Source organism: Tamandua tetradactyla, chromosome 1 (assembly GCF_023851605.1).
Source record: "Tamandua tetradactyla isolate mTamTet1 chromosome 1, mTamTet1.pri, whole genome shotgun sequence".
Taxonomy (NCBI): Eukaryota; Metazoa; Chordata; class Mammalia; order Pilosa; family Myrmecophagidae; genus Tamandua; species Tamandua tetradactyla.
This window is the reverse complement of record NC_135327.1, coordinates 86,793,955-86,809,988: the sequence shown is the minus strand read 5'-3', so window position 1 is coordinate 86,809,988 and position 16,034 is coordinate 86,793,955. Positions and strand designations below refer to the sequence as shown.

The 16,034-nt window shown below is 40.6% G+C and overlaps 1 long non-coding RNA gene across 1 annotated transcript; it reads right to left on the bottom strand.

Annotated features, from left to right (window-relative positions):
• Positions 1-10,227: 10,227 nt before the first annotated feature.
• On the bottom strand, positions 10,228-13,000 carry LOC143685098 (uncharacterized). The gene is made up of 4 exons (XR_013176376.1): positions 12,840-13,000; positions 12,687-12,746; positions 11,580-11,751; positions 10,228-10,669 (listed from the first exon to the last, which is right to left on the bottom strand). It is a non-coding gene; the product is annotated as an uncharacterized LOC143685098 (long non-coding RNA).
• Between the last annotated feature and the right edge of the window lie 3,034 nt (positions 13,001-16,034).

Below are 16,034 nucleotides of genomic sequence, written 5' to 3'. Positions count from 1 at the left end.
CTCTAATTCGTATTCTAATGAAAATGTTAAAATATTGCCTGTTGCATGATTAAGTGTTCAATAAATGCCTCACTTTCCTCTTTTATAAAATAGAGGCCTTGTGAAGATAAAATGAGATACTTTGCAAAGCCTCTTATGCATATTAGCTGGTAAAAATTTTTGGCTCAAATTTTGATAAGATAAAATGTATGAATTTCGACTAGACAATTCCTTTCTGTCCTTTCCTTGCCCTCTTCTACCACTTGCCATTTTCTGCCTTGCATTTGTTTACCGCTTGAGCTCATCTACAGAAATGCAAGGCAGAGGCTTTTGGACATCCCTGCAGATACTACTAGATAAATAAGAGGATAAGACCCACAGAGTAACCACATCCTTTTGCTTTTTTCTGCCCATCCCCACCACTAGCCCTTCTTCCCCCAAAGGATGGGTCAGGATCAAGTGCAACTACAGGGTGAATCTTTGGAACATGAATATTCCTGAATTAGGCCAAATGTTTCCTCTGCCACTGAGGCACAAAGGTACACATCTCGATGGCTAACTTCTCTGGGTTAGCCTTTCCTTGTTATCAGACCATCAGAGCAAAGCTCACATGTGCCCAAGGCAAAAAATGCTGTTGGGTCTGCTTAGGTATTCTGCCTAATGTCAAAAAGAGTCTTCCCATTGCTACCTATCATGACTTGCCAAACTTCAACCAGGACCATTCCAACCAATCCAAAGAACAGCTAGGGCAATATATAAGACTTCACAAGTTTCCATGCACTAGAGTAACTTCCCAGAAATCTACAACCTCCAGATGAGTCCCTGGACCAGATAAGATCTGAAACGTAGAAGGGCCAGCCACTCCAGAGCATCACATAGTTCGATCTCCCTACCCCTTATTATTGATAGCTCCTTCTGACATGAAAAAGTTAGGATGGCTGTAGTCCAAACACCCCTAAAGAGAGGGATAGAAAGATCAAAGGTAACGGTGGAGTTCTACAGCGAAGTTAAGACTTAACCAATGAATATGACTGCAGAATCATTAAATTGATATCTCTTCTAGTCTCCAGTATCTTAGAGCAGTTATAAGTAAAAACTTAAAATTGCGGAATTATAACCCATGTCAAATTTGGAAATATGTTCTACAACTACTTGTGATACTGTGCTTTGAAATTTATTGCATTTTTGTATATATGATTTTTTTTATTTAAAAAAATATGTATTCCTTCTAGCCTCTTATATTCTGGAGCAGCTAGAAGGATAAATCTGAGATGATGTAGCCCATGGCAGACTCTGGGATCTGTCCTGTTACTACTTGTTGAAGAGTGCTTTGAAAACTATTGCTTTTTTCTTTCTTTGCTTTGTATATGTCATATTATACAGTTAAAAAAGTGAAAAAAAAAAGAAGAATCTTCCTCTTACTGGAGTCCATTCATCTCAGTAAGGATAGGAGTGCTTGATCCTCTCTGGTTCCCAAACATCAATGTTTTGACTAGAAAAGCAATCGATTTATATTCAGTAGACCAGGAATTTAAAGTAGCAGTTTAATTTTATATGTTCAAGAATGAATTTTTTTAGGTTATAAAAATTGGTCATGGGGGCAGTGCGACAGTGGCTCAGTGGCAGAATTCTTACCTGCCATGCTGGAGACCTGGGTTCGATTCCTGGTGCCTGCCCATGCTTAAAAAAAATTGATCATGGACTAGAAAGGATCCTTGTTTGTGGTGGGGGTGGGGACAGCAGGGGGCAGTATATTGTTTTCTATTGCTACTATAACAAATAAATATAAGCTTAGTGGCTTAGAATCACACAAACTTATTCTTTTACAGTTCTAGAGGCCAGAAGTCCCAAATGTATCTTACACCTTAAATTAAGGTGTTGACAGGGCTGCATTTCTTCTGGACATTCCAAAGGAGAATCTATTTCTTTGCCTTTTCCAACTCCTAGAAGCCACCTGTATTCCTTGACTCAGGGCACCTTCTTCCATCTTCAAAGTCAGCACCATAGCATCTTCAAATCTCTCCGACTCTGATGTCGTCTTCTGCCTCCCTCTTCTACTTTACAAGACCCTTGTGATTACATGGGGTCTACCCAGATATTCCAGCATAATCTCCCCATCTCAAGGTCAGCTAATTAGCAAACTCAACTCCATCTGCATGGAATATAACATATCCGTAGGTTCTGGGGAATAGAATGTGGACATCTTTAGAGGGCCCTGATTCTGCCTACCACTGGGCATAGGCCAAATTTTGATCTTGCTCATAAGCAAATGATGGTCCTACCTACCTGATGATAGCCCTACCTACTGAAGACAGGTGGGTCTTCAACCTTCAAGAGAAGGCTTGAGGCTGTGGCATCAGGCTGCAGATAAGAAGCAAGATTCTTGGTATATTTAGGGCACTTTCATGGTGGCCAAAGTAGAGGTGGTTGGGAGTCAGAGTTATTTTTTTTTTCTTTTGAAATCCAAATATTCAGGCAATTAAGAAGTGCCTGTCCAGAGTCCAGGTGGGTATTTGATCCTCAGACCAAAATGAGGGTCTGGAATTATACTCAAAGTAATCAGGAGGGAAAAAGCCAGAACTGGAGCCAGAACTGGCCATCAGAGAGTCAAAATTTGAATTTTGTTTGGGGGAACAAAATTCAAATACAAAATCAACCCAGCAAAAACAAGGCTGTCATTGTGAGACAAACCAAAAGCTTGGGATTTAGTATGCAACTGAAATTTAGCTTATCAAAATTGAGCCCACTGAGCTAAAAGGATACCTGTGTTCATGTCAAGATGGTCTGAGGCAAGTCAACCTGGCTTAAAGGGATAGGATTTGTTGACATCATTTTTCTCAGAGGTGAAATTAAAACTACATCACTTTGTTGATTTATTTTTGTATTCTTCCAGAAACTGAAGAATCTCAATAATTAGAAGTTGAAACTTTGGCCCATTCCCATTAGTAATCCTTTGTGGAAGTGACATTTGGAGTTCCCCTACTCACTTATATGTACTGCTTACAAGTGGCTTATATGTAGTGCTTACAAGCCAAAAGCAAAGAAATGTTAACCAATCTAGCATCTTAGCTTCTTAATGCACACCACTCACAGCTTTCTAAAGAATTTTGTATTCAGCTGATTTCCCTTCCATCCAGTTATCAGCATTCACTTTATTTCTCACAATAATGGAATTACATTGGCTACAGAAATGGAATACTATCAGAGGGATGCACAAAAACCTATTTTTTTTAAATTAAAGTCATGTAAGATGACAGCTCATGGCAAAGAATTTGTGTGTGGGTATAAATGGCTGTGAATCATTGAATTTTACTATTGAAATAAAGGGCAAAAGGAAAATGAAAAGAAAAAAAAAACCCTCTGGTTTATTTTGCTGTGGCTCAGAAAAAAGACTCTTATGTTCAGCCTTCTGACTATAAGCACTTCTTAGATTTGAATGAATAAAGGAAGGGAAAAACTACAGCCAACTTCCTATACTAAAATGTCATCTAAGTTCATGTCTTTTAAAATCAATGCTATCAGTAAATCATAATCTAAAAAGATACAAAGGGAGGGAACATAAAATGGAAAGAAAGCAAAAAGACCTGAAGATTACTGCACACTAGATATGAGCCAGTGTGTATTTTGCGATATTCTCCTATACTTCTCTAACAATAATCCTATGGAAGTTATTATCCTACCCATTACCACTGAAAGCATGAGGCTCAGAGTCTAACTGACTTGTCCAAGGTAATTTTCAAATCACATACCTACAAGTGTGTGATGGGTAGGTTCCGGTGCGCCCAGTTGTCTGGTCAGGCAAACACTGGCCTGGCCATTGCTACAAGGCTATTTCGTGGCTGGTTGATAATCCAGAAGGCTGGTGTATTAAATCATCACTCAGTCGACTGCATCTGTGGCTGATTATTTCTGCAATCAACTAAGGCCTGTCTCCCACAATGAGATAATTCAATCAGTTGAAGGCTTTTAAGGAAGAAAAGAGATTTTTTTCACTGCTTCTTCAGCCAGAGAGCCTCTCCTGCGGAGTTCATCCAGACCCTTCATCGGAGCTGCCAGTTCACATCCTGACTCTCCGATGCCCTGAGGATTTTGGACTCTTCCATTCTCACGGTTGCGTGAGACACCCTTATAAATCTCATGTTTACAGATAGCTCCTGTTGGTTCTGTTTTTCTGGAGAACCCTGATTAATACAAAGTGCAAGAATCCTTCACATGTTTTAGTTAGTAAATAGCAAGACTAACATGCATCTCTTAGTTCTCTCTAAGCCCTAATATATTATTACATGATACTTCAAAATATTATCATGCTGTTATTTTTCCAACCGGATTCCATAGGAAATATCTGAATAAACTCAATCTTGGTTCCAGCGCAAACATAAGAGACATGTTAAATTAATGGTGGAATTCTAGAAAGGAAGTGATGGCTGGCTGTAAAGGGAAATATGGTTCTAAAGAGCATAGGGAGATTATAGAGTCTTATTGGGAGAAGGAGAAAGGAAGGGCAGGAGTCTGGAGTCATGGCTGGAAGATTGAACTTGTTCCTGGATTAGATGATGTATTAAGGACAAAAATAAGAATTTCACATCTTATGATGCAACAAGTACAATCCTGGAAATTTTTTCTAAGGAATAATTCAGCATATGATAAATAAATGCATACATATACATGAAAACGTTTATTTTAACACACATTTGCAAAAATTTGGAAACATCATGCAAGTCCAACAATATGGAAATAAATTAGCAAATTTTTATACCTCTGTATCATGCCACATAATATAAAAATATAGTTTTATAAAGTATTCAACTATAGAAAAAGTGCTTATAAGATTAAGTTTTTAAAATCAGAAAACAGAGAAGCTGGGAAAAGACATTTACAACTCATGCATGAAAGACAGTATCTTGGGATTCTGGGAAGAACAGTTTTCTGTAACTGTGAGTCTGTCAGTGTTTTGCCACAACACAAAACACATCTCTTACAGCCCTTAGGTTTTCTCCTAGAAGGCTGCTCCCAGCTGTCTTGTCACTTCCAGCTGAGAGCAAGACCAGCCACCCCCTCTCTACTCCAAGCCACCGTACCTTAATCTTCTGCCCGCTCCACCTTAGGAAATGACCCCACCGTCCTCTCACTTGCTTACCCCAAAAACTTGGGAGTCATCCTTGACCACCCTCTTTCCTTCACCAGCCCACATGTAAACTGTCAGCAAATTCTATTAGTTCTACCTCAAAAATACATTGCAAATCTGGCTACTCCTCATCATCTCCACTGCTCAAACCAATCCCCCCCACCATTAGCTGCTGCCTAATGGCAGCATTCTGACCCCTCTTATTCCCCTCGCACACAGCCAGAGTAAGCCGTACCAATTGGGGAAATATAATTAGCCACTGAGAATATGAAAAGATGTCCAATCTCAATAAAGAACTAAACATTTTCAAATGAAAGTCACACAGTATTCAATGCACTGCTTGGCACACAGCAAACATTCAACAAAGATTTATTGAACACATGAAACAGCATTTTCCATCTACCAAATAGGCAAAGATTTAAACATGAAAACTCCCAGAATTGAAAGGGTTCAAATAACAGCACTCTATTCACACTTCTCGCAAACTTGTGAATTTTTTTGGAAAATGTCTTGAAGGTCTCAAAAATATCCATAGGCTTTGAACCAGTCATTTCATGTTTTAACATTTTAACCTAATGATTTAATGAAGGATGTGAGCAAAACTGTAGCTCTGGATCTTTATGCAACAGAGTGAGATGTTGGGAAATTAAATGTCTTGGTCATTCATTTAATTTTGTTTGTTCTTGCTGCTCGGCAGTACTCTGGGGGGGGGAAGAAAGGATTTTTGTCTTTTTATTCCCAGGAGAGCTTTGCCAGGCAATTGTCCTGGAACAGTGTCTCTCAACTCTGGCTGTATTTAGAATCCTCTAGAAAGTTTTCAAATCTACTCACCTAGGCCTTATCTCGAGATTCAAATGCCATTTGGTCTGGAGTGGTGCTTGTTACCAGAGCTCGGCCAACACTGGCTCATACCAGGGCGAAGCTCCAAGCAGGGTCTATTCTCTCGTCATTAAAGGAATTTAAAGATGAGCAAAGCAGAGAGTAGCATACCGAGAATTGTACTGAATGGTTAAGTACACAATGAAATCACACACCCTAGACGTCCTGGAAATGGGAGCATGCCAGTGAAACAAGGGGTGGGTTTAAATATGTGGCTTGTCACTATGCTGGTAAGCATAAAACTAGGTGTAGAGGGTCCCTAAATTAACAGTGGAATTTCCAATTCCTTCCTCGGAGACCACTCCTTTCTTTCTCTCTGTTTTTCTCTACCTTTTCTAAGAACTGGGGCAAAAAACTCCTCATACCTCATGCTGTGGCCACAAGGTTAAGCAGTTTCCTACAGAGCCTGTCTTACTAGCAGCAGGCTGAAGCTTAGATTTGATTTAACCCTTTGGCTCCCTTGCAGAGCCAACAGATGCCTCTGGCCTAGAATAGCCTCGTCTAACCTGTCTCAGTGGGACCCAGGCAGGGTATTTTTAAAGCTTCCTGGGGATTCTCACAAGCAACTGGCCTGACAGAGGCAGGTCTAGAGGTCTCTCAACCTCAGGCAAAGAGGCCTTCTCTACATTCAAGTTTCCTGAGAGGAGCAGAGATGAGTAACCCATAGGTGGCCAAACCTCAGATGACATATTGGCAGAGAGCCCAAGGAGGCTAAAACCCAAGAACCCTGACCTGAGAGCAGTGGCAAGGTTTCCTCTGGTCAGACCAGCAGTTAGAAGGTAACATCCCTGTAATGATCCTTCTTTGAGCTTACTCAGAGAACCGTGCCCAGATATAAGAATGGTATCTGGGCTCTACCTCAAGGTAGAGGTGGTGCTCAGAAAAGTCTGATGACCCCAAGCCTCCCTGCCATCTTCATGGGCTCTTCTGATCCAGGGTCTTAGTTTAACCCAAAGAAAATTGTTGGAGCCATAAAAATTCATTCATTCACTTGCAAGTATTTATTGAGCATCTACTATGTACCAGGCACTATTCTAGGCACTAAGAATACATCAGTGAGTAATATGAAGATTCCTGCTATGTACTAGCAAGGGAAGCCATAGATTAAACAATGCACATAATAAAAGTTTAGTAAACTCTATGGTATGCTAGATGGTAATGATGGCTAGGGAGAAAAATAGAGTAGTGGTTGGAATGGGGAATGTGGGAGAGGAGATTAGGCTGATCAGGGTAGGAATCATGAAGAAGATGAGTTTTGAGTCAAGATTTAAGGGAGATAAAGGAGCACTTCAAAAAACGACCAAAGGAAAGAGGATTACAAACAGATGGAAGAAGAAGAGCAAAGATCCTCAGGTGGGAGCCCAGCAGAGGTGTTCAGGAACAAGAAGAACAGGATGGCTAAAGAGGAGTAACCGAGGTATTCTAGTTTGCTAGCTGCCGGAATGCAACACACCAGAGACGGATTGGCTTTTAATAAAAGGGGATTTATTTTGTTGGTTCTTCAGAGGAAAGGCAGCTAACTTTCCACTGAGGTTCTTTCTTATGTGGAAGGCACAGGATGGTCTCTGCTGGTCTTCTCTCCAGGCCCCTGGGTTCCAACAACTTTCCCCGGGGTGACTTCTTTCTGCATCTCCAAGGGCCTGGGCTGAGCTGCGAGTGCTGAGATGAGGAATGCTGAGCTGCTTAGGCTGTGCTACCTTGCGCTCTCTCATTTAAGCACCAGCCAATTAAGTCAAATGTCACTCATTGCAGCAGACACGCCTCCTAGCTGACTGCAGATGTAATTGGCAACAGATGAGGTTCACGTACCATTGGCTTATGTCCGCAGCAACAAGATTAGGTATGCTCACCTGGCCAAGTTGACAAATGAATCTAACTAACACATGTCCACCCCTTGTCAACTTGGCAACTTTAAGCATCACCTTAAACAGATGTAAAAAATTCTCTTGCTGTGGACCTGTGAATCTCAAAACAAGTCCGGTGCCAATAAGCAAAGGAAGATATTCATAGGATACAGATTTTCATTTCCATAGGGAGAAATTGGAAGAAACACAGATGTAAAACCTGCAGGGCAAGCCCCGTGGGATTTCAAAGTCTGAAAGTCATTCATCCTTCGGCTATAGAAAGTGGCAGTCCCACCCCTTCCAAGGGCCTATGCAGTGGCCCGCCTCTTTCCCAATCAACCTCAGGGAACATCGAGGAGACCACCTCTGGGCTCCACTCTCTCCAGGCATCAGGGCCACCCCTGGGCTCTCTGCCATTTCTGGGGCACACGCTTAACCCCTCCACATGGTGGCAGCCAGGCTCTCCCAGTCCCCCAAGGAGCGTGCTCTGCCTTCTCCAAGGCCCGAGGCTACACAACTCCTTCACTGCAACGAGAGGGGAGATTCATCCTTGCCCTTCAGGGTAAACTCACCCTCTTCGTGTATATGGGTGGGTCCACTCTCCTGGCCAAGGTTTCTTGGCTTCAGACCTGAGCTTCCAAGGTTCTTACTCTGCAAACTCCAACTTTTCCCTTTTGTGTCCTCCCTTGCCAAGATTGGCAGTGGTTCCACTTACACCAACAGTCTCTTCAAGCCCTCCAGGACTTCTCCATCATTCTCTTCACAGTTTCTCCAAAGTCTTCCCCTTAGCCATTCAAAACACCGTTCAAACATATCTGGCATTTGCAAACCACAGCAGCACCCCACTCCTGGTACCAAATCTGTTCTAGTTTGCTAGCTGCTGGAATGCAACACACCAGAGATGGATTGGCTTTTAATAAAAGGGGATTTATTTTGTTGGTTCTTCAGAGGAAAGGCAGCTAACTTTCAACTGAGGTTCTTTCTTATGTGGAAGGCACAGGATGGTCTCTGCTGGTCTTCTCTCCAGGCCCCTGGGTTCCAACAACTTTCCCCGGGGTGACTTCTTTCTGCATCTCCAAGGGCCTGGGCTGAGCTGCGAGTGCTGAGATGAGGAATGCCGAGCTGCTTAGGCTGTGCTACCTTGCGCTCTCTCATTTAAGCACCAGCCAATTAAGTCAAACATCACTCATTGCAGCAGACACGCCTCCTAGCTGACTGCAGATGTAATTGGCAACAGATGAGGTTCACGTACCATTGGCTTATGTCCGCAGCAACAAGATTAGGTATGCTCACCTGGCCAAGTTGACAAATGAATCTAACTAATACACGAGGGAAAGAATAATAGGAGAGAAAGTCAGAGAGGTCCTTGTAGGAACTTCGATTTGTTTTTTTTTTTCTATTTTTTTATTGACATATAATCATCCAAAATGTACAATCAATGGTTCACAATATCATCATATAACTGTGAATTTATTATCACAATTGACTTTTTTTTTCTTTTTTTGTGAAAAATAACATGTATTCAAAAAAATGTCAAAGCACATCGCAACAATTAGTTTTAGAACATCTGATTTCAGAGTTTGGTATGGGTTACATCCACAGTTTTAGGTATTTACTTGTAGCTGCTGTAAGATACTGGAGACTAAAAGAAATATAATAATGATTCAGTAATCATACTCATTTGTCAAACCCGACCTTCTCTGTTTAACTCCACCACCACCTTTTATCTTTCTCCCCCTCTTAAGGAGTATTTCGGCTGTGCCCATTTTAGTTTTTTCATGTTGGAAGGGGCTGTCGATAATATGGGATAGAAGGATGGAACTAGTTGATATTCTGGAGAGACTCTAGGTTGCAGGGCTTATCTGGTCCAGGGACCCATCTAGAGGTTGTAGGTTTCTGGAAAGTTACCCTAGTGCATGGACACTTTGTAGAATCTGATATAATGCCCTAGGTGTTCTTTAGGATTAGCTGGAATGGTTTTGGTTGGGATTTGGGAAGTTATGCTAGGTAGTAATGTCTAACTGAAGCTTGCTTAATTGCAACCTCCAGAGTAGCCTCTCCACTCTATATGAACTCTTTCTGCCACTGATACCATATTTGTTGCACTTCTTTTCCCCTTTTAGTCAGGATGGATCCCACAGTGCCACAGCCAAGCTCATCCCTGGGGGTCATCTCCCATGCCACCAGGGAGGCTTTCATTCCTGGGTATCATGTCCCATGGGGACTTTGACTTTTACTCTAAATGAAAATGGGGAGCCCATGCAGGGTGATGAGCAGAGAGGAGACATAACCTAAGTTATATTTCAAGTGAATCACTAGCTGCTACATTAAGAATAAACACCTCAGGTTTGGTAGAAACAGGAAAATCAGTTAGGAAGTTATTGAAGCAGTCCAGGGGAGAGATGACAGTGACTTAGCCCAGGTTAGTAGGAGTGGAGTAGTTGAGAAGTGGGCAGATTATGGAAAAATTTGGAGGATACAGCCAGAATGATATATCAACACTGTCAAGAGAAGTGAGAGATAAAGACAGGATTCAAGATTGACTTTGAGGTTTTTGGAGTTTCATGACTGATGTTGGGATTCTCACCATTTATAAATCTTTAATAAAGAAAAGAGACATCTTGTGCAACCCAAATATTCTTACCTATTTGATTTGGAGTGCTTCTTAAGGATTGCTGAGACTCTCCATGCACCCCAGGCCAGCTCGGTGGACTCTTGACAGTGTGGCCAAATGACTCCGAGGCCAAAGCCAGGACCCCATCTGAGAACTGATATGGGAGGTGGGAAGGATTCCATGGGCATAAAGATAAAGGACGAAGAGTGCCACAGTAAACTCTTGTTCCTGAAGAAGACACAAGAGAAAAAAAAACAAAACTTTATTGCAGGTCATTGCTGAGTTCCAGGATGCTAAAATTCTTAGTGGTTATTCTTAGTGGTAAAATGTGGAAAGAAGCCACAATTTACTATAAACTGAACGAAACCAGGTCAGAATGGAACCATCTTGAGACTCAATCACAAACACTAGTTTCCCTTCCCATATCCCTAAATGTGTCTGTTTGGTATGAAAACAAATTCTCTCAATTCGGCTACAAGCTAAGCTGAAAGAAGAAATATTTCATTCTGCCCAGGACCCTGCTTTGTTGTCACCAGTCCTTGTGGTTCACTCAGGACCAGGGCCCTGGGGTCAATCTCAGGGGCAAGATTTTTCATCCTCACCCTGCATGAAGGAAGAGTGTTGAAAGCAAAGTATTTGATTTCAAGAGAGGAAAGTCTGTTCTCAAGGCCTAAACATTTAGCTATAAAATGTGTAAACTGTTGTGTGGAATTCTGGCTGTGGTATGTGTCAAGCTAAGAAAACAACATGCCATATCATGACTCTGTGTAACATAGAGGCACAGAAAGGCTAAGATACAGAAACACTTAAATGTGTTGTCAATTATGATAATAAAATAAGGGAGCTGCTGGGAGAATTTATCCGCTGCTGAAACTTAGAGCCACCATTGTATAAAAGCCATTAAATTTAAACAGTGGTTATACAATTTTGTCTCTGGAAACATATAAAGATATGGAAATACCTTATTTTTCCATGAAACAAGTTTCTAGAAAATGTGTAAAGCAGATTTTTATAAATAAGATCATATTAGGCATACTCCTACATATTTTTTTTCTGTAGTACTCATCACCTTCTACCTTGGAATATAATTTACTTGTTTGTTGCATTTATTGTTTTTTTACTGTTTCTCTTGTCCAACCTGCAGTTCTTTGAGGGTGGCTGCTGCTGCTGCTGCTGCTGTGGGTGCTGGGCCAGGTCATAGCCAACAACCCCTGGGCTTCCTTTTCTACTCCAGCTCCCTCTCTACAGGCCTGGGGTGCCACCCCCTCGCCGAGACCCACAACAGCAATTCCTGGTTGGTGTGATGTTCCCTGCACAGACAAAGCCTCATTTACCGATTTAATCTTACACTTTTCAACAGCTGATACTTATTGAGCCCCTACTATGTGTGAGGCAACGATCTGGATGCTGGTACAAATATAGGCAAAACAGACAAAAACTCCTGAATTAATTCAAGGGCTGAATTCATTTGACTAATCTTTCTAAAAGTACCCAAAGAAAATGATTCTCTATCAACAACCCTCTATAAATGCACCCTTAGATCTCTAAGTTTAGAATCAATCCTACCTTGAAATTTCAGCCTGACATCAATTTCTAATGTTTGTCTCTAAGATAAGCAGGCAATAGGGCCTGTAATACTCCAGGTCTCCAGGGGTTTTATAAAAGCACCTTGCCTTACACTCTCTGTAAACTAACAGGCACCCGCCTCCCATAGGGAGCTGGAGAGAAGAATCATTGAATACAAAACACCACGGGTTTCACAAGTCCACTTGTCATTTCATGAGACTCCTCATACTCCTGAAGTAACTGAGAAGCCAAATTGAATTGTTGCTGAAATCTGGAATAAACCCCTTAATCCTTTCACAAAACTCCGTCAATCTGCTTCCATCTGACTATACTAGACCACGATCCACCCATGCGGAGACTCTTATCCAGGCAAACCTTTGGTGGTTTTCAGTTGGAGTGTAATTTATGTACCAACTCATAATATTTATCTTGAAAATATTAGAAAAGTCAATACAATGAAAAGCTTTCCACTATCTCTTTCTTGAAATTCTTCTTCAGTTTAACCCAATTTCCTGAGTCACTTAGAGGCCTTTAAACAAAATGAAATCCTAATGATGTCTCTGCCATGAATAATTAATTGTTCGCATACAATCTCCTCAACAAAATCCATCCTCATTCAATTAGAGGTCCCCTCAAGATACGTGAGTTTATTATAGACATTTTAACATCCTTCTTGTACCTTTCTTTCTTTATGCATCTCATCCGTGTCTGCAAGCTGAGATTCCATCACCCCGAAGGCCTTCCAAAGAGAAATAGTTGTAAGCTTATTAAAGACTTTTGAGAAGTGATAAAATGTCTCCATGCTTTATTTAAAAGTAACATGGCTGCTTACCTGAAGAGAGTAAATGTGAAATGGAATTGACCATGATAAGGCGGGGTGGTTTGTCAGTGGGATAAGAGGAGAGTTTAGGGAACATTTGCCCAGCCACCTTCTCAGAAACTGACTTCATCCCTGCATCTTCTCTCTTCATGAGAAAGTCCTGGTGACTGGACAGCTCTGGAAGAAAGGAACATTGTAACAACGGACCTTCCTGTGATTTCCTCTTAGGTGATGAAATGGAAGGTCATAGGCAACTGGGAGAGAGCTACTTATCTGACAAACAAGGGTCCCAGGCACAACTATCTGTGACCATGATGAACCTCGCGCTTCTCCCTTTCCCAATCCCTCCCTTTCCATTCTTCCTTTCCTCCATCCTCACACTCAACTATTCCAGCTGCGCTGCTGAATTGACTCAAATTATTAAATCTATGTTTGAGTTTAAAAACTAATCTAGAAGAAGAAAATGATTTCATCTATAACTTCAGACACAAATTTCCTGTTTTTCTACTAAATATAAAATATTTTATTGGACTATGCTTATATTATCGCAGGATTTTTAAGTCATGGTCTGAAAAACAGTTAGGTATGGGATGGACTTGGCAGATGTCGGGCACAGAACTTTTGGCTTCATTATTTTCTATATAGCTATAATCACCCAATAGTCACAATTTTATATCCTGTTCTTTTTCATCTAGCCTTTCATAGGCATATGAGTTTTCAACATAACATTTACTACTATCATTCAGAAAAGCTACATGACATTCAACTGAGTAGTTATGCTCTAGTTTCCCAAGCCATGCCCCTTTTTCCCCACTTTTCTCTACTACTACTAATGCTACAATGGGCGTCTTTCTCCATAAAATTTTTCCAGTATTTACAATTATTTCCTTAGGTTCAACCCTTGACCAGGATAGTATTTCAGCACTTGATACATTTTGCAAAATAGTTTTCCAATAACATTGTCCCAATTTATATTCTCACATATACCATTGGCTGGACCAAGATGAAGAAGGCCAATTAATCTTTAAAGTGGCAATGAACAGAAGAGGTGACTTTAAATGTTCATTGTGAAATGTATTGTGCATACATAAAAGTATATAAAACATATGTATAGCTCAAAGAATAATAAAATTAACACCCAGAAACTGGCTACCTAGTTTAAAAAATAGAACATTGCAAATATTTAGAAGCCCTCTGTGTGCCTGTATTGGTATCTTGTAGCAGCTACAGACAAGATCTCAAAATCTCATTAACTTAATACACACACAAAATTATATCTTACTCGCATCACAGTCCATGCAGGATAAGGAGTTCTCATTAAAACCTCCAACAATAATTTAAGATTTTGTGTTGCTTCCATCTTATGATTCTATAATTTTGATGATTTTTGCTCCTAGTTAAGTAGGACTAATAAAAGAGAAAGCAGGGGAACTTGCATATGCTTTTTAAAATTTTGTTGTCGTAACATAAGACACAATTTGCCATTCATATAATTTAGTGGAATTCATTACATTCACAATACTGTGCAATAATCACCACCATCCATTATGAAAACTTTTCAATCACCCCAAACAGAAACTCTGTACCCATTAAGCGATAACTCCCATTATTCCCTCTCCCCAGTCCCTGGTAACCTGTACTCTACTTTTGGTCTCTATGAATTTCCCTTTTCTAATATTTCACATCAGTGGCGTGATGGTTAGATTCAGGCGTCAACTTGGCCAGGTGATGGTGCCCAGTTGTCTGGTCAGGCAAGCACTGGCCTGACCACTACTGCAAGGCTATTTTGTAGCTGGTTGGTAAACCTGAAGGTTGGTTTATTAAATCATCAGTTGATTGCATCTGTGACTGATTACACCTACGATCAACTGAGGGTGCGTCTTCCACAAATGAGAGAATCCAATCGGGTGGATTTGATCCAATCAGTTTAAGACTTTTAAGAGAGAAGAGAGAATTTTCACTGCTTCTTCAGCCAGTGAGCCTCTTCTGTGGAGTTCCTTGAGACCTTTCATTTGTTGCTAGTCTCACAGTCTGCCTTATGGATTTTGGACTCTTGCATCCCACTGTTGCATGAGACACTTTTATAAATTTCATATTTACAGATATCTCCTGTTGGTTCTGTCTCAATAGAGAACCCTAACACAAGTGGAATCATACAAAATTTGCCTTTTGTGTCTGACATTTTACTTGGCATAATATTTCAAGTTTCATCCATGTTGTAAGATGTATCACAACTTCATTCCTTTCATGGCTGAATACTATTCCACTGTATGTATACACCACATTTTGTTTATCCATTCCTTAAGAGAAAATCTTCACCATTATCAAGGAAGTAAATATCTCCCAAGAGCTCCTTAGACAAATGACTGATTCTAGGACTGGGGCAGGAATCTGGGGTCTGTGCCTGGAGCATCTGGTTACACCAGAAAGGAAGGAAATTGCTAAAGAAAAATATCCACAATGATGGGGGTATGTTGAAAGGACATAGGAGACAACTGAAAGAGCTCCCAAAAGTGATAGCTGGAACAATTTGAGCAGCAAAATAAGTAGCATTGGATTTTAACCCAGAATGTAAAACAAATATCCATAGATCCATACTGACATAAATATATATAATATAATAAATATATATAAATATAATATATGTATAAGTGCTGGAGAAGAGACAAATCTCCTGCACAGAATTCCAAATAATTTATGTAGATACTCTGCCTTCCAGGAGGTGAAATATAACTCCCCATTCCATAACTGTGGACTCTGTGTAGTGATTTTCTTCCAAAGAGAGTTAAAAAAGAGTAACTTTACAGTGGAGAAACCTGACAAATACTATCTTCTCAGCCATGTTATCAAGGTCATAAGGTCAGCTCACCAGTGGTAAGTCGTGTTGATAGCATGTACTCTTGATATGGGGTGATGAAAATGGCAATCTACCTTTGTGGTCTTCCTCCCAAAACCCATGACCCCAAAACCCATAACCCCAGTCTAACCATGAGAAAAACATCAGACAAATACCAGTGGAGAGCTATTCTACAAATTCCTGACCTGTAGTCCTCAAAACAATCAAGGTCATCAAAGGAAGGAAACTGAAAAACTGTCACAGCCAAGAGGAGCCTGTGGAGACATGACAACTGAATGTAATGTGGTATCCTGACTGGCATCCTGAAATAGAAAAAGAACTCTTACTTTCCTAGGTCTGCCATAGCAAGG